Genomic DNA, 19,105 nt, shown 5'->3' with positions numbered 1-19,105 from the left:
CTAAAGATTAATCCTGCCTTACTCAATCTCATTAAGTCTTGTTGCTCTTGAGTAAGGATTTGGCTTCATTCAGCCTGCCGTACACGTCACCATTAGTAGGAGCCCAGTAGGAAATTCGAATGCTGCCTGCTATGCCAGGAGTATTACCTGCTTCCTCCCATTGAGCTGCGCTGATACTACTTCTGCTAGAGTCAGTGTGCGCTAGCTGCCCTGGTCACAGAATCCAAGATCAAGGGATGCTCAGCTTTTTATTTACAATTTTCAGGGGAGTTGGAGTTCCTCTCTGGTCCTTGTGGGCAAGGGATGCTGATATTTTGTGAATAGTGCTCAGAAGCACGCTTGGACTAACATGGTTTCGGGAGTATACATCATGCTGTTCTGATATAACAGAAAGTATGGAAGCAGACTGTGATTTAGTAGACATCTTAAGAAGTATTTGCTCTATTCCCTTAGGATAATATTCAGAGCATTAAATGGGACCTTTTTTTGCTTTTTCGAGACAGAGTTTCTCTGTAACTTTGAATCTTGTTCTGGATCTCACTCTCTAGATCAGGCTGGCCTCGAACTCACAGAGATCCACCTGCCTCTGCCTCCTGAGAGCCAGGATTAAAGGTGTGCACCGCCACCACCCAGCTCTTATTTGGCTGTTTTAAAATCACCTTTACCTGGTATTCTTTTGTGGGAAAGCAAGATGTGAGAGTCTCCCTCACAGTCCTTTCCCCCTAGTCTTCCTGTACTATTTGTTTTAAAATATGATTTCACTTTAAAAGATATGATCATGGTATATCTTTTTATATTTTAGCTCAATTGCAACTCCTGTGATGACCTATGGTCACCTGGAAAGTATGATGGACAAGTGGAGCCGTGAACAGCAGGAGCAAGAAAAGCACTTTTTTCACCAGGCCAACCACCTCAATGTTTGGAACCAGACCTTGCTTGAGGGTGTTGATGAGGTAGGGAGATATTCTCATTAACCTTCCTGTATTGTACAAGTATTCCCAGAAAAGCACACGAGAATAGACTTTGGTTTTGTGATTAGTTTTCTGTTGCACTATTGATGAGTAACTTGGAAACATTTTCCTAAGCTAATATGCTCCTTGAATTAGGAAGTGTTTGCTATTTGACGTGTGTTCGAGAAAATGTGTATTGCTCTAAAATTATTGAGACAGTTTGAATATTGACACGGTTTTGTTCCCATTTTCCTTTAAAGATTACTCTTTTGCATCGTGAAATGGAAAGAGTGAAGCTGGATCAGAGCAGGTAGAACCTTCGACTTCTTTGCTTGAAAGAGTCAAGAATTTTTTGTTCTGTTGTTTTCCCCCTGCTGTTTATTGACATTTAATTTGTTGCCCAAAATTGCTTTCAGCAGCCCTTCTGTTGACTTGTTTTGTTCAGGTTGGAACGGGAATTGGATTTTATCCTGTCCCAGCAGGAGCTGGAACAACTGTTGACCCCCTTAGAGGAGTTTGTGAAGGGGCAGAACGGGCCTTTTAATCTGCTCTGTGTGGATAACGAGTATGAGAGAATGTAAGTAACTGAATGGAGACTGAAGAATTGGGCAGAAAGAGGGAGAAACGGAACTGTAAAGCAGGGAATAGAAATCCGTAGAAAAGGGCAAGGTTCTTCTAGTTGGTATTATTTACCAGGTTGTTTGACTGCTCCGTGTTTATCTTTTGCAGAGGCTTAGAAATGAAGGAGTCATTCCGGCAGCTTTGTTTTAGAGCATTTTGTTCACTCTTATTTATCTCAAGCTCATGTTTGTCTACTGGGAAGCTTTTATATTTGTCAAGTGTGTTCTTAAATTAGAAATACAAAGCTTATGTATGATGTCATAGTATTGTGGAATATTCCTGGTCTCCTAATTTTGACATATACAAACCTAATATCTATACAGTTGTTTTTGTCATACATTATTTGATATTTTGAAGACAGACTGTTCATTTGAGGATGAACTATGGTTTTCAAAATTGGAATGATTTTGTCAGCGTTTCAGGCTAGGTATGCTTTATTTGTGTACTGTTCAGGCTTTACCTTGTGTCTGTTCACTGTCAGTGTTCCCATGGTAACTCTCTCCAGAACCGAGATTTGATAATCAGGCCACTTTATAAAGCATTAAGAGACGTTGTGGGAACATACTACATAATCTAAATTGAGACTAACTTGGACTCATTTTTGTCAGTGGCTTGTTAGTGAATTGAGATGGAGCTTTTATGTTTTGGGTTTTGTTTTCTTCATTTTTTAAGACAGGTTCTTACCGGCTTTGCCCAGGCTTCTGTCAAACTCCTGAGTTAAAGTGTTTCTGTCACCTTAGCATTCTGAGTAGAAGGAATTGCAGGCACACATCACACTGCCCAGCTGAGCTTTTGCAAATCCTTTGCCACTGAACTTATTTTTTAAGGCTTGAAAGTTAACATTTTGTAGGATTTTAAATGTGGGTTAGTACAGCTAATCTGCACTGACCTCCATTTTATTTCTACTTTTATATTTCTGCCTTTGTTTTCCTCCTCTTTCCCTTTTTATCTTTCTCTTCTTTCTTTGCTCTATTCTTTGGCATTGCATATATATATATTTCACAGACTATTTCACAGATAATAAAAACACACAAATACGTATATATACAGAGAGGGGGGTTGTTTGAGACAGGGTCTTACTATGTATCATTGACTGGCTCAGAACTCCCTAATATAGAAGAAGCTGGCCTGGGACTCCCTGTTTTGACCAATCGTTCCTTGAACTCATAGAGATCCTCCTGCCTCTGCCTCTTGAGTGCTGGGATTATAGGTGTGCAACACCATATCTGACATATTCTATATATTTATCACTTTTTTGGAAAAGGTCTTGTCTAGCACAAACCCTATAATGGCTAAGGCTGGCCTGAAATGTTTGATCCTCTTATCTCTACTTTGCAAGTGCTGTCATTACAGGAATGTGCCACCATGCACAATTTCTTCTATCTTTTTTGTTTTGTTTGTAAAATACTTAACATTTTTAGAATATACTAACTGTGGATTGGGAGGCTTAAAAACATTAATTCCTTTCCAATTTCTCTTTTGTAGCCAGATTTATATTGCAATAAAACTTTCACCAGAATTTTCAACAGTTTAGGCAACCAATTACATATAGGTGATTTGGCACAGAAAGCAATAGATGGTTACCAAGACATCTGACTGAGCCTTTTAATTTTATAGATAGTGAGTTTGAAAAATCTTCTGGCCACTTTTAATTCTTGTAAACATATCAATATACTGGACTACGTCAATCAATCAATCTTTCTCCATCCCTCCCCCCTCCCCACTCTGTCTCACAAACATTTTTGAGTGGAAATTAGATCACTAATCAGTTTGTAGTAAATTCAGATTTATCTACTTTTTATTGTTGTAAAGCTCGTTTCTCATATTATTCTTTGTTTCTTGCTATAGTATATCATATAAAGTTTTACTATGAAATTTTGTATAGTCTCTATAATTGAAGCAATCTCAACATTTATTGAATATTGCTAAACATTAGCCTTCTATCTAGGTAAATGTCCTATGCATACATTTTGTTTTCCCCAAAGGGTTTCTTTGCTGCAGCATTCATCAGAGACGAAAGCCTTTGCCTTTGTAGTCTTAGGTTGTGATAGCAATACATTTGCAAACATTGAATCCAAGAGACAATGTCCTCAGTCATAATTGAGAACCAATGTGATTATAAGGGAATTGAAACAAATCTAGTTGGCAATTACGTCTCTATATGTCAGTTACGGTAGAGGTGAGAAAATGTTTCTTGTTAATCTCTTTCTTTCAATTGCCTGTGTAGCTACAGATTAGCAGAAAATATAGATGCTGAGCTCAAAAGAATGTCTCAAGATCTCAAGGACATTATTGTTCACCTGAATTCCCTTGGAAGTCCTGCTGACACTGCCGAAACAGTATGTTCCCTGCTCTTTTTAGAAAGCCAAGATTTCACATGAAATTGGCCCTCAATCCGTTTTGTTTTGTTTTTTTAATTTGTCACATTCTCCTGTCCTTCAGAGTGCTTCATATCTGCCCTCTAGAGATATGACACTCTTAGGCAAGATTAGTGGGACAGTAAATATTTAGTAAATATTTACAGATGTAAATTTTTGTGGTCATTCCCAGGAGGGTAATATAAATGACTCTTCCAATGTGTTCAGGACTTAATCTCTACATAATTAAACGTATCCTGGTACTTTTTTATTCACTTACTCGCTAGTTAATTTTTCATAACATCTAATTGATTTACTCATATAAATATTAGCAGATATGCCTAGGTCTATTAGACATATTTATATCTTTAGAATGTAGTGACGTAACTTTTAAGACATAACATTTTCTTGTAGAATTTTTTTTTAAATATTGTCATTATGTTTCTCACTGCCTAGCGGAATACTACGTAGTTCATAAAGCAAATACATTATATTATAGGAATGTAGGGCTTAGGATCCTGTTAGAATCGAGATTCTGTGAATTAATTTGTCAGTAAGAAAGAAACAGGGTTTTTTACATTTTTCCTATACTCTAATTATAAAGAGCTTATTTCCTCTACCTTTTCCTTTTGTCTGGGCAGCACAGATGAAGTCCTCTTTTCCCCACTCCCGATAAATGGCACTAGTGCTGAGAGGAATCTCCCATTGTAGGAGCTTCTATTGTGCCGTCTATCATTAATTATAAGTAGCAGTGAGGCTGGGCTCTTGGTAGATGAGAATGAATAACTTATACATAAGTGGTGATTATTCTCTAGCAATTTCTTTGTCCAATTAGACGCAGACTGTCCTTTCTATACACACATATTATTACTGAATTTTTTTAATCACGAAAAAACAGCCAATTACAGTTGAGAAACTATTAGAATTTTGTTTGTCACCTAATCTCTTGGGGTCTTGGCTCCTTCTTTTGAAAAATATCAAGGGTAGAATAAATGATTTATAAGTTCCTTTCAGCCATAAAACAATGCTATTCTCTACTTAGCATCAATCTAAAATGGAACAATGACACATATAAATTAGTCTGGAATTACCAATACTACCATCTGCCCTGTGTTCACAAAGATGATCATGAGTCAACAAAGTACATTTCTGTTACATTCGAAATGCAATTTCAAGATTCAGAATTGTTTTGTTGTTTAGATTTCTGATGCATAGGTAAACACAAACAGATTTAGACATGGCGCAGAACTGGATTTAGCAGAGTTAGTAAAATCCTATCTTTATAATTTCCCCAATTTGCCCATAATTATTTTAACTAGTGAATAGCAAGTAGTCTTATGTTTTCATTTTTTCATTGTAGGGATAATTGAGATATTTAAGATGACTGAGTTAAAGGCAATTACTGTGTGATAGCAGGACAAAGGAAGCAAGTGATTATCCCTCTTTTCAGATAGCATAAACCATGGGACAAAAAGTAGGAAAAAACACACCTGCTAAATGATAATGTCCCTGTGGATAATGTAAATATCATCTCAAAGCCCTGCTACAATGGATTATATATCATGCCACAAAAGTAAAAGCTGTGTGTTCCAGCATTCATAGCTCTGGGATTCAATGACTTCTATTACTTTTGTATATGTGTGTCAGGGTAAATGGGAGAGACCACATGATACTTAAATTTTTTATTAAACATTATGTTCTGTTACCCAGCTGTAGTTTTAATAAAGTTCATAAAGGAAATTAAAGCATCAATATTACCAATCCCTTCTTACTATGTTGATGTACTTCTACAATTTTTTACAACGCTAGAAAAAGGTTCTGATTAAATAAAATCATAAATATACGTATAGTGATTTTTACTTCCTGTTTTCATGGTTCTCTCTTGAAATTTTAGTCACTCTTTGACAATGTGAATTTTAATGTTGCCCAAGATATTTCACCAGAGGTGAATTTTGTAATATTTTTAACATCTTTATTAGTTGAGATATTGATTTCAAATTTTGGGCAATCTAATATAGCCTTGTAATGACCAGTTATATTTAGATTTGAGTAGGCTCATATAGAGTAGAATATACTGAGTAACAAGGTATAAATATTTTAAAACTATTGACACATGCTATAAAAATTTACATTTGGAAATTTGGGCCAATTTATATTACCGTCGAGTGTATATTAATGTATTGATTTTTCCTACTTGCAAATTGAGTGTTCTGGATCTGAAATATTGAAATCTTAAATACTCCCAAATCTAAAACTCTTTCAGTGATGAAATGATGTATAAGCGGGAAAGTCCACACCCATGGAAGGGGTCACAGCCAAAAGCACTGACATAGCTGGGCTAGGGATACAGTTCAGTGGTTAGAGTCTTGTATAACATATGAGAAACAAATGAACAAGAAAACAAACAAACCAACACACGCACACAACTGCAGTTATAATGCAAATATTATATACCATCACCTTCAGGCTATATGTACGAGCTAGGCATGACATATAAATTCCATGTTTAGGCTTGTTTCCATCTCCAGGATATTTCATTATATATAATGTAATCTTCCAAAAAATTGAAAAACCTGAAATAATTCTTTTCCAAGCATTTCGGGTGGGGAGCAATCAACCTGTACTCGACTGTTGAGTGCTACTATTTTTAAAACAACGGATTTGAGGAGCACTACACGTTGGTAGGCTCCTGTAGGCCCAGCACTCAGGACGCAGAGCAAAGGGCCTTGGCTACATGGTTAAGTTCCACGCAGGTCTGTAGTGCTTAACAAGCCTCTGCTTCAAAAACCAAACCAAAACACGCAATTGCTGATTTGATTGACAAATTTGATATTCTTAATTGTATGTGGATTGATTCGTTTGCTTTCTTTTGAAATATCTTTTAATGTCCTTTATTTTTATGTTGTGCTCATCAGGGTTTTTTTTATTAGTTTGTAGGAATCCAATCCCTGATAATTACAAAATGAATAGATTGAACTAATGCATAAAAGTAATTAGTGTTATAAGTATGAAGTGGCACCATTAATGTGTAGTTCATTGTCAGTGCTCCATTTACTAGAAGAAAATTAAATGTTGCTTCTTAATTTCAATTTCCTATGTTTCTTTCTTTTTGTTTACTCCATTAGAATAATCATGATCTAAAAATCTTGGGTGTATTTTCAGCTTCAACAGATTTACAGAATTCTGAATGCAGTCTCTGCAGTGGATCAGCCAGAATTCAGGTGGGTGTCTGCTTTCTATATCGTGTTGTAGGTATGGAAATATTGGACAACACACATTGTGTTCTCCATGACCACACTGACATAAGAGCTCTGCTGAAGGGAAGCCCATATGAGCTCTGAAGCACTAAGAAGAAATTAATAAAAACAGGGAATGAATAGAGGCAGTGTATTGACAGTATGAACAGAAGCAGAACTTTTAAATTTGTTTTCTGTATACAGCTTTGAGCGCAGTCAAACAAATGTTTCCTTTACTCAGAATTGAACCCCAAAATGGGAAGAAAGACAAATACTGAAGATCCTCAAAATCAGTGCAGGTTATAGCATCCTAACTCGGTGCGGATAACCATTGAACACAACATTCCTTTTTGAGTGTGTTGTGTGGGTGGGTGTACATATGTATGCCTTGTGTGTTTGAGGCTTGTGTGTGCATGCTTGTGGAGACTGGGCAAGTAAGCATGGAGTATCTCCCTCTATGCCTCTCTGTCTTATTTTCTGATAGCGTTTCTGAGCCTTGGGTTCATGGATTAGCAGCAAGCACCTAACCAACTGAGCCACCTCCAGCGGCCCAGAGCATAGTGTTCTTAGTAATGCGTTCTTATTAGGTGAAAAGAAATGCAGAACTGAGTAAACTTTCTTAATAGTTTTATCGTCAGTGTCAGAATTATATATAGAACAAATATCACTACCATTTTGTAGCTATAGAAAAATAAATAAAATGTATGCATACATTAATGTTAATAGAAATTAGTTTTTTTTCAGGTACACAGCTATATTTCAGCCTGACATATTTCTATGATAAATACCACTTACTGTACACAATTTCTTTGTGTCAGGAGCACCAAGTAACCTTTTTCAAGATATTATAGATCTGGGACTAGTCTCTCCTCTCTTTTGTTTTCTTTTTATTTATTCTTCGCTCATATATTACATCCCAACTGCAGTTTTCCCTCCCTCCTCTCCTCCCAGTCCCTCCTCCATACCACTCTCCCCAAGATCCTCTCTTCCTCCTTTCCCTTCAGAAAAGGGCAGCCCATATATTAGGATTTTTACTGAGAAATGAGATGTAAGTTATTTTTCTTATATATTTGTATTATAAATTTAAAAGTCAAATATCATTAATAAATTTGGATTTCTTTGTTCTATACATGGAAAGGGCTTATAAGCACTGACAGTTAGATACCCAAGTTACAGGTGTAGGAAAGGGTGTGTGGATATGGGGTGAGTTAGGGGGGAGAGGGTGAATATAATCAAAGCATATTATACAAAATTCTGAATGAACTAATAAAAACATTTTATATGCTTTGCCTAAATGTAGGGATACAATGAAATATCAGGAAAAAATAATATGAAACTCAGTCAAACAAGCAATCACAAGTTTTCAAGACATAACCATAAAATAATATAATTTTTTTTCTTACTTGGCTTTCTGGATTCTTCATTCTCTGAACTAATAGACATTAGCTACAATGAACTTCTTCAGTGTCTTTCTCTTAGAAATATACCTATATTATCATTCACTGTTAGCTGCTTCTTCCCTGAGTTAGAGGAATAAATGCCCTGTCCCTCTTTAAACTGTGTTTAGAATCACTGCAGGGAAGTTAAGTTCTATATTGTTTGCACATGCATTTGTTAAAATAAGGAGATGCATGCTGTGGCGACGTGAATGAGAATGACCCCCATGAGTTCATAGATTTGAATTCGTAGGCCCCAGTTGGTGGGACTGTTGGGGAAGGATTAGAGGGTATGGCCTTTTTGGAGGAAGTGTGTCACTGGGGAGGGGATTTGGGGTTTCAAACACCTAGGTCATTCTCAGATAGTGTTCTCTGTCTGTCTGTCCGTCCGTCCGTCCCTCCCTCCCTCCCTTCCTCCCTCCCTCATGATTATGGATTGAGATGTACATTCTCAGCTACTGCCATGTCTGCTTGCCTGCTGCCATGTCTACCATGATGGGTTTAGACTCTAACCCTCTGCAACCACGAGTCCCAAATGAAACATTTTCTTTTGTTCATTGCCTTGGTCATAGTGTTTTGTCATGACAGTAGAAAAATTTCACACACACACATACACTACCACCACCACTACCATCACACACATATTCAGGTCAAGTTATTACCTCTTTTAATGTGCATTTAGTCTCTGTGAAGATTAAAAGAAGCAGTGTATAGCTTTCTTTGAATTGTGCTTTGCCCATAGTTGATAATCAGTGAATGACAGTAGGCAGAAATAGTTACTGGTTGTCAAATGTGTGCTGTATGTGTATGGGAGGGGAAGATAGGAAGGTCATGGGCTTCAAAGGTAGCTGTTAAATTGGATCTAGAGATGCTAGTTCCAGGTAGGCTGTCATTGAATACCACTTGTATAGAGACTTTGATAGATTAACTAAGAAGTGGTAAAATGTTAATAACCATGCAATGCCAAGGAATGAGATTATGAGAAGTTTTCCTGTGTGTTGCTTATTTTTCTACAGTGAACAGTACTTTTGAGGTGGAGTTAAAGGAGGTGTCACAAGGTAATTTGGGTTATAAAGAAAAATTGCAGTGATTTTTTTTTCTTGGTGGGGATCCTCTTTGTCATAAATGAAATCACAAGGCTCCCAGCCAGTGTTGCTTTTATAAAACTGAAGTTGCTAGTGTTGCCAGGGATTTACTTTATATAAGTGGAGAAATTGTGGCCCAGAAACGTTTAATGACTTCTTTAGAACCTGTGGCTGAGACCAATCATAGAAGAACTGGGACCAAGATTCAGATTTCCTTATGTACAAAACAAGATTGTTAATCCTGGTGTGCTTTTCAAACATTGTGGTTACGGTTAGATACAAAAACAAATCTTAATCATGTACAAAACAGTAGAGGACACGGCTGTCAAAATACGATAATATTTTGGACGGGCTGTAAATTTTAGGTGTCTGGGTAAAGCTCTCAGTCAGAATCGGGAGCCAGAAAGCGATGATTAATGGGAATTCCTTATTTGCTAAAGATTCATTTGAGCTAAAGAAGCAATGAAATGTAGACATTCACTTGAGATGGGGGCTCTGCTGAAAAATGGGTGAAGCCTGCTAATTCCTGATAGTGCAAGCTTCTTTTGCCATTCCCATCCAACAAGCCTTTCCTTTTCATATCAGGAAATGGGGTAATCAAGAAATGGAGCATGGCGGACTTTAATTATGCTATCCAGGAGAGGAGTTTTCTTTTTGTTTTATTTTTGCTTTTTAATAGTTAATTGAATCATGTCTGCTGAAATGGTCTGTGGACTGAAAATTTTAAGATTAAATGAATCCATTTGTTCACATTCAGAGAGCAGTTATAGAAAAATGAATGAATGTGTTATTCTGGCAATACAAATATTATATTTTACTAAAGAGAAATCATTAACTCATATAAAATCAAATCTTTATTTTAAAAGGTTTCTGGGAAATGTTTTTGTGACTTAATATCTGTAATATTGGCACAAAAATTTTCCATAATAAAACATGGCAGCTGTTACATGAAAAATATCACATATTTAACTGAAAATCATTTCTTTAAAAGTGATTTTGATGAATATTATTAACTGAGAAAAGCTAAAATGAAAAGACTATATGCTGTGTGATTCCAAATATATGGCATTCTGAAAAAGGCAAAGCTGTGGAGACAGTAAAAGAAAGATCAGTAGTGGGTGTGGTGATGAATAGACAGAACACAGAGCAGCAGAAATACTTTCTAAGGTACTGTAGTGATGTATGCCTATCATTATACCTTTGCTTCAACCCGTTTGATGAACATCGAGTGTGAACCTCAGGGTAAACGGTGGACTTAGGGTGGTAATGGTAGTCTTATCAGCTGCAAGAAATGAACCTCTCTGGTGTGGTATATTGGTAGCTGGGGAGGCTGTGATTGTTGAGGGTTGTTGGGAAATCTCTTTATCTGGGCAATAGTTTCATGAATTGAAAGCTACTCCAAAGAGTCCATTTTAGTTCAAAAAAATAAATGAAATAAATAAAAATGAATTGGAAGTTGAACATTGCATACAATTTAAGTACGTTGACACATTAAATTCATTGTCCAGTCAACTCTTCAACATACACAAAGAATGTGTGGCAAAGCAGGCTACTTCTGCCCTCTAACTTCTACACAATCTATAGGGATAGGACAGAAATAGAAAGGGGATCAGAGACTGTCAGATTTAGGGGAGTCTGAACACACTCAGGACTTCAGATGTGATGCTTATCCACTGTTAGACATTATCCATGCTTTATTCTTGCAAGTTATATAGTTGAGAGCGTGTAGTAGCCACAGATCCAAAATATGTATTCCATGTCTTGTATTCCTTTTTGTAAAAAAAAATTACAGCATTATTAAAGGTTGGCTTGATGATGGTACTGTGGTCACACATCTGTCTTCTGAGTTGACAGTCACTGAAGCTGCAGCAACTCTAGGTCTTCTTGAACCACATAGACAAAATTGACAGTCCACCTGCGGCAATTTATTTGTTTTTAGTATGTGGAGCTACTTCTGGCAGGGGAAGAAGGTGGAATAAGGGATCCGTGTTTCCTGTTGGTGATGTAGGAGGGTCTTCTATCTATCTGTTGCTTTCATTGGTTAATTAGTAAAACTGCTTGGCCTGATAGGTCAGAACATAGGTAGGTGGGGAAGACAGAACAGAAGGCTGGGAGAAAGAAAGCAGAGTCAGGCAAATACCATGCTTCTCCTACCCAGGACGCATGGTGGTTAGACTCATGCTGGTAAGCCACAGTCAAGTGGCGATACATATTAATGGAAATGGGTTAATCAAGATGTGAGAGTTAGCCAGTAAGAGGCTAGAGCTAATGGGCCAGGAAGTGTTTAAATGAATGCAATTTATGTGTTGTTATTTCGGGTGTAAAGCTAGCCGTGCAGGAGTCTGGCATGACAAAAAGCAGGCCTGCCTGCCACTTCTTTTACATGTTGGTTCATATACCACCAAATCACTGCTGTGGATGTGAATAATTACCAAATGGCACAATAGGAAAGGAGTAGGCTATGAAAAAACTTCTAGTCATTATTTGAAACTTCAATATTATCATGGATGGTATTTTTCTTATTTCATGAAGTGTCTCAAAGCTATAAGACTAAATATATTTTATTTATAATCATCACAGACTCCTAAAGAGTGGAACTGTGTACTTGTTTTATAGATTTCTCATACTTATATTGTTATTTAGAGCAGAAAGAGTTACTCTCTAGAGTAAATAAAATGGCTTTGGGGGTTATAATATTTCCAAAATATAGTCCCATACCTGTGACTACTTTACTTTTTATGCTAAATATTCTTAGTCATCAACTGTATTTTACTAATTCTTGCAATGAAATGTTTTTAGGGTCATTTTAGTTTTGCATAATGTGTTATAATCATGCTTTAGTTTTGCCCAATATTAATAGTTATTATTTGAGGTGACTGTTTCAAATTAAATTTTTGGTGTTAGATGCTTTTAAAGATGTTTTAATTCAGGCAATAAATGATTTAAAAGTATTTTGTTAACTAGGCATAGTGGCATACACCTTTAGTCCCAGCACTCAAAAAAGCAGAAGTAGTTGAATCTCTGTGAACTCTAGGTTGGCCTGATGTACAGAGTGAGTTCCAGGCTAGGCAAGGCTAAGCAGTGACACCTCGATACAAATAAAAAACCTGATTGCTCTTCGAGCTGATGAGGGAGGGGGACTTGATGGGGGAGAGGGAGGGAAATGGGAGGTGGTGGCGGGGAGGAGGCAGAAATCTTTAATAAATAAATTAATTAATTAAAAAATACTTTATTAAAGCTAAACATAGTGGCATAAACACACTAGTCCCAGTACCTTAGGAAGTAAAGACAGGGGAATCAGGCATTCAAGGTGACCCTCCACTACACAATGAGTAGCAAGTTCAAGGCTAGCCTGTATTGTATGAGACTTTGTATCAAAACAAACAGAAAAAAAAGGAGTTCTATTTTGTTAGTTATTTCAGCTGTCTGGTATGAAGAGCATCAGAGACTGGGCGGCCAAAAGATGCCTTTAAATTGCAATTGAGGAGTGCTCTTCCTTTTTCATCTTCTACAATAGACTCCGATTCACTGATTGAAGCTGTTCGTTTTACCTCTGCCTTATCTTACATTCTTTGGGCAATCTTGGTGACATTGGTAGATTGGTAAAGTACTTACTTATATTCTGGAATCGAACGTTCCACTTCAGATACTTGAGAATTGGATGGCTTCTGCCAGCGCTGTGATAGCAGCACAAAGCCACCTAAGTGGACTTTGCTCCTGTAGACTTAAACTCAACGGGGACACTCGCATCTTCCCAGTGCAGTTAATTGAAAGGCATTTTGTGTCTTTCCACTATTTAAATGATCCACTTGATCATCTTTGCCATTCTTTACACACAAAACAAATGTTGTCCCTTAATTCCAAAGAACTTCTTGTACTTTAGCTTAGGGGACTAACAGTAGAATTAAACAAATCTTCAGTTCCTGTTAAGAAATGGTGTATGATGGTTAACATTCTCAGAGCTGACTTTTCAAACTTCTTTTTCTGTATGTAAATCCAGATTTGACATACCCTCAATACATCTGCAAAATTAGATTTCTCACTAATCCTACTTATGTACATTTTGTGCCCAAGAGTATTTCCTCAAGCTGGAGAGCTTCCCCATATGAATTATATCCAACATAATTCAAATCACTTCCAAATAGCAGAATTTATATTGTTTGTGAGAAAGATGGATTTTTTTTCCCTCTGAAGCAATTTTCTTCCTGTTAGTGACAAAAACCCAAACAAACAAACAAACCCTCAAGTATACTGGAACCCCATGATAAAGCTGTTTGGGGGCCCGTGCTCAATAGCCACCTCAAATACGAACAAACCTGATGGCTGTTCTTCAGTTAAGCCTCCCAGATAATGTTCAGATAGGCAATCCCCATTTTAAGCACTTGAGTGTTTGCCAGAACAACAAATACCATTATGGTGCAAGTCCTAGCTCAGCAGCATGCTTATTGTATTGTATTTTTGAGGCATGGTTTTACTATGTAATTCAGGTTGACTTTGATTCATGGTGAGCCTCCTGCCTCAGTTTCATAAATTCTGTGCCACCATACTCCGCTCAATGCTTAGTTTATCTATTTTTAAGTTTTTATCACATTTACTTATTTGGAGGGGCCTTGTATATTTCACAGTGAGTCTGTGAAATTCGGAGGACAATTTGGGATATGAAGTTGGCTTTTTGTTTCCACCATATGGTCTCCGGGATCTAATTTATGTTGTCAGTCTTGGTGGCAAGTTCTTTTACCTGGGCCAAGGCATCTTGCTGGCCCAGCATTTAGTTTATTATAAAATATAATAGATGGATTTAACATATATTTATTGTACATATCAATGAATTTCAGTATGATACTTCAATACATGCGTGTATTATATGCTGTTTATCCAAAATTTCACAAGATTTGACAAGCAGGTGCATTAATAGAAAAAGCACTGTTAGACAGGAGTCAACTGTACAAGCCCAACTATGAATCCTAGTTAGCTTAGGCCTCTGAGAAGTTGTTTATGCCTTCCTACATTTTTATTTGCCACCACAAAGTATTGTGAGAATCAAAGTCGCATCCACAGGAATTGGAAACACGAGTGATGGGGCTGGGAGATGACTCAGTGGGTAAGAGTAATTGCTGTGCAGTCATGAGGACCTGGCTTCAGATTCCCAGCACTGGTATGAAAAGGTGGGTGTTGCCAATTCTGCCTATAAACACAGTGCCGCAGAGGTAAGGGGCAGAGATAAGAAGATTGCTGGGGCTTTCTGGCTTATAGCCTGGCTCCTATTCAGTACAATAACCTGTCTCAATGGAACAGGGCAAAGAGTGATAACATGGACACCTGATGTCCTCTGCATGCACACCTGTGTACACACATGCACATATACCACACACACATACACTGTACATACACACGCACCAAAAAAAAAACAAACAAACAAAGTGCTATGTAGCATGAATTCTAATGGGTCTTAATAATAAAAATCCGGAGTCAGCTATCAGGGGTGAAAGTTGAAAAAGATCAGGGAAACAGAGCAGCCAGTCACTAGAGAGTTCTTACCTCTACCAGTGCTCAGAGTAAAGTGGTGGTCCTGTCTCTATGACTCCTCAGACTAAAATTCTATCTCTATGAAACCTCAGCCTGCCCCCGGGCACCTGACTCCTCCCGTCTTATATTCTTCTCTTGGCCCAGCCATATCACTCCTGTCTCCACCTCCCTAGTGCTAGGATCAAAAACATGTGATCCCATGGATCACCTTTATGTGAGTTCTATTTCTCTTTTAGACAGATTCCACCTTGTGTAGCCCAGAGTGACCTTGAACTCACAAAGCTTCATCAGTTCTGTCTCCTGAGCGCTGGGATTAAAGGTGTGTGCCACCACTGCCTGACTTCTGTGACTAGCTAGTGGTTTATCTCTGCACGCTGATCTTCTGGCAAACTTTGTTAGAATACAAACAAATTATCACTACAGTGCTATGTGATTAGATATTGTAGTTTTAGATGTTGTCTAGATGTTGACTAGAACACCCACTATGTGTCCAGGCCCTGTGTTACTCTGAAGCAGGTATATATGGTTATCATTATTATTATATTATCTTTATATGTTATGTCAATGTATTATCTCTGCCTTCAGCAGGTACAAAGGCAGGAGGCAAGGTGTGATAAAGAAGAAAAACAGGGTGGGCAAAATGGCTCAGCAGGATTTTCTTTGTTTTGTTTATTTTCTGGAAGAGGGTATTTGAAGTGAGACTTCTATAATGAGTAATATTTTGATAATTTTGATAAATTCCCAGATGAAGGCCACATAAAAATGTAAAATAACTTTATTACCTGGGCTACTTACCACATGTCTGCAATAATTCAGGACACCTTGTCATTTGGTCTTTCTTCTTTATCGCTCTTTGAAATGTGTTTTTCATTGATTGTATGTGAAGAGCAGCGCTGTTCCAAGCATAGTGTCTCATCATCACTTTACTAGATCAACGAAGAGACCAGATAGATTCTTAAAGGTGTGTGCCACCACTACCTGACTTCTGTGACTAGCTAGTGTACCTGCCTTTGGTGGAGGTGAGAGCTTTGAGCATCTCTGAATACTTCTCCTATCCAGCAGTATATGCCACCAAGAACTTAAGTCTGTCCATCCGTTACTTGAATTTCAATAAACTAAATGTCTTAAAGTAGCCATGACTAGTCAGAGGATAATCTCATATTCTGTCTTCCCCTCCCCGCTATTCTCTTCACTCTCATTTTCTGAATTACAAGGAAACACTAATTACATTAAATTCCAAGAATTCAAAGTTATTGTCAAAAGCAACTTAACCTCATATATAGGACATATTCTGCAATAGCTAAAACCTTAGCATGTGGTATACCTAGGGAGGCTAAGGTAGGATAGTCACAAGTTTGAGGCCAGCCTGAATGTCATAGTGAGTTCCAGGCCAGCTTTAACGACAGAGAAAAAAGACTGTTTCAAACAACAGCAATAACAAAATACCATATTTATATGTGTCGGTCTTTTTTGTTATTAAAATTTTTCTGTGGTCAATTTAGATTCACACATAGTTGCAAGCAATAGTATAGAAACCCTACTTATTGTAACTTTATTTTTCCCAGTTATAATATTTTACAAAACTGTCGTATAATACCATAATCAGGATACTGACATTGACTCAGCCTGTCACAGATTTGTTCAGTTTTAACTGTATACATGTTAATTACATGCAGCCTTCTTGCATATGTGTAGGATTTTATATGTATCACAACAGCAAAATGCTCACTAGTTCCATGCCACATGGCTTGTTCATGTTTCCTTTTATCACAACACCCATCTTTCCTTCTGATCCCTGCCTTACCACTGAGTTTGAACCTCCTGGAAACAACTGATCTAGTCTCTTTTGCTGAAATGTATTGTGATTTATTATATAAATAGCATTGTACAGAATGTGACCTTTGAAGAATGACTTTTTCCCCGTTGTGCAAAATTCCCTAAAGATTTGGCTGGCTTGTTGAATATATGAACAGTTTGACTCTCCATGTTGGTAAGCAATATTCCAGTATAGGTATAGCACATTTTGTCTGACTGGTTATTCTATCTAGAACATTTGGGGATAAATTGAGGAAAGCTACTATGAACATTCTTGGACAGATGACAAGCCTAAGTGTCTTAGACTATAGTTCTTAGATCCTATGGCAATTGCTTGTTTACTTGTTTTCAGACAGGGTCTCATGTAGCCCAGGCTGGCCTTGAGCTCACTGTGTAGCTGAGATTGACTTTGAATTTCTGATCCTCTTGCTTCCATCCCCTAAGTACTGGGATTGCAGGTGTACTCCACCAAGCCCAGCCACATAGCAAGAAAGGCCCACAGTTTTCTATAGTGGTTGTACCTCTTTCCATTGCCACCAGCAATGTATGAGTTGTATGGTGTGTCTGTGTCCTTACCACTTTTTGGTAGTCTAAGTCTTTTTCACTTTAACCCTATAATGGATGTGTCGTGATATCATGTGGTGTGCATCGTCCTCGTGTCTAATGAGAGTGAACATCTTTTCCTTCGCTTACTGCAGTAAAATGTCTTCCATGCTTCTTTCTCCCTTTATAATTCTTCTTTACTCCGAAGTTTGAAGGATTTTTCTTGTATTCTAGATAGTAGCTCCTTATCAGATATGTAGCTTGAAGATAATCTTCCCACTCTACATCTTATCTATCTTATCATCCTCTTTATGGGAGTTAGTCACAGAACAGAAGTATGATTTTGATGATAGGCAATTTGTCAGCATTTGTTTGATTAATTTTGCTCATATCCCAAAGATTTTTCTCTAATTTTTTTCAGAAAGTTTTTATCTTTTTATATTTTTAAGGTTGTTATCCATTTGGGTTTTATTTTGTATAATAAGTTTAGATCAAGGATCTTTTGTTTGCTAATTTTGCCTAAACTCGTTCAGTTGATCCAATACTATTGGAAAAGCTGTCCTTGGTCAGTTGGGTTTATTTTATTTTCTTATTAAGTTTGTTTGTTTATATTGCATGTATGTGTTCACATGCATACACATGCCACAACACACATATCAAAGTAAGAAGACAATTTGCAGGAGTCAGTTCTCTCTACCATGTGGACTTCAGGTATTGAACTTGGGTGCTCAAATTTGGTGGCAAGCACTCTTACCTGATGAGCTATCTTGTAATCTTCTTTCCCTTTTAAAGACAGGCTCTGACATCATAGCCAAAGTTGGTCTCTAACTCACAGCAATCCTCCTGCCCCAGCCTCCTTAAACATGGGATTGCTGATATGAACCACCATATCTGGCCCTTGAAATTGCTTTCGTGCCTGATCAAAAATCTGTTTGGTGTGTGCTTGAATTTTTTTTCTGAGGTCTTTATTTTGTGGATCTTTGATTCTTTCCGCTTAAATATCACACTGCCATCATTGTTGTAGCTACATATTTTATAAATATAATATAATAAATAATATTTATTTCCTTCAGTCAAAAGTGTTTTAGCTATTTTAATTCTCTTGCTTTTCTACAAACATTTTTATGATATTTGTTAAGAATTGCATTTAAAGCTTACATTTTAGACTATAGATGGATTTGGGGGAATTAACATCTTAACTATATTATGAGCCTTCCCAGCCACAAAAATATTGTGTCTCAAAATTTTACTAGGTCTTCTTTGATTTCTTTCATCATCATTTTGTAATTTTTTCACACACTTTACATACACGTTTTTATTTTATTTTATTTACAGTGATTTTTAAGTGAATTGTGTTTCATATGCTCATTGGTAATTTATAAAACCAATTTTGTTTATTGATCATCTATCTTTTGATCTTCAAAGACAGGGACTGGAGAGCTGGTTTAGTTGTTAAGAGCACATCTTACTCTCGCAGAGGACAAGGGTTCCTTCCCTGCACCCACAGAGTGGTTCACAAACTTCTGTAACTCCAGA

General features: G+C 37.1%; 1 pseudogene; it reads left to right on the top strand.

Annotated features, from left to right (window-relative positions):
* Window positions 1–19,105, top strand: part of LOC121436935 — a 63,083-nt pseudogene that overhangs the window by 31,452 nt on the left and 12,526 nt on the right.

The sequence above is a fragment of the Microtus oregoni genome, unplaced genomic scaffold (assembly GCF_018167655.1).
Source record: "Microtus oregoni isolate MIOR12 unplaced genomic scaffold, Mior012 000050F_008, whole genome shotgun sequence".
In the NCBI taxonomy this organism is placed as follows: Eukaryota; Metazoa; Chordata; class Mammalia; order Rodentia; family Cricetidae; genus Microtus; species Microtus oregoni.
Note: the sequence above shows the minus strand (reverse complement) of the source record. Positions and strands in the feature narration are given on the sequence as shown.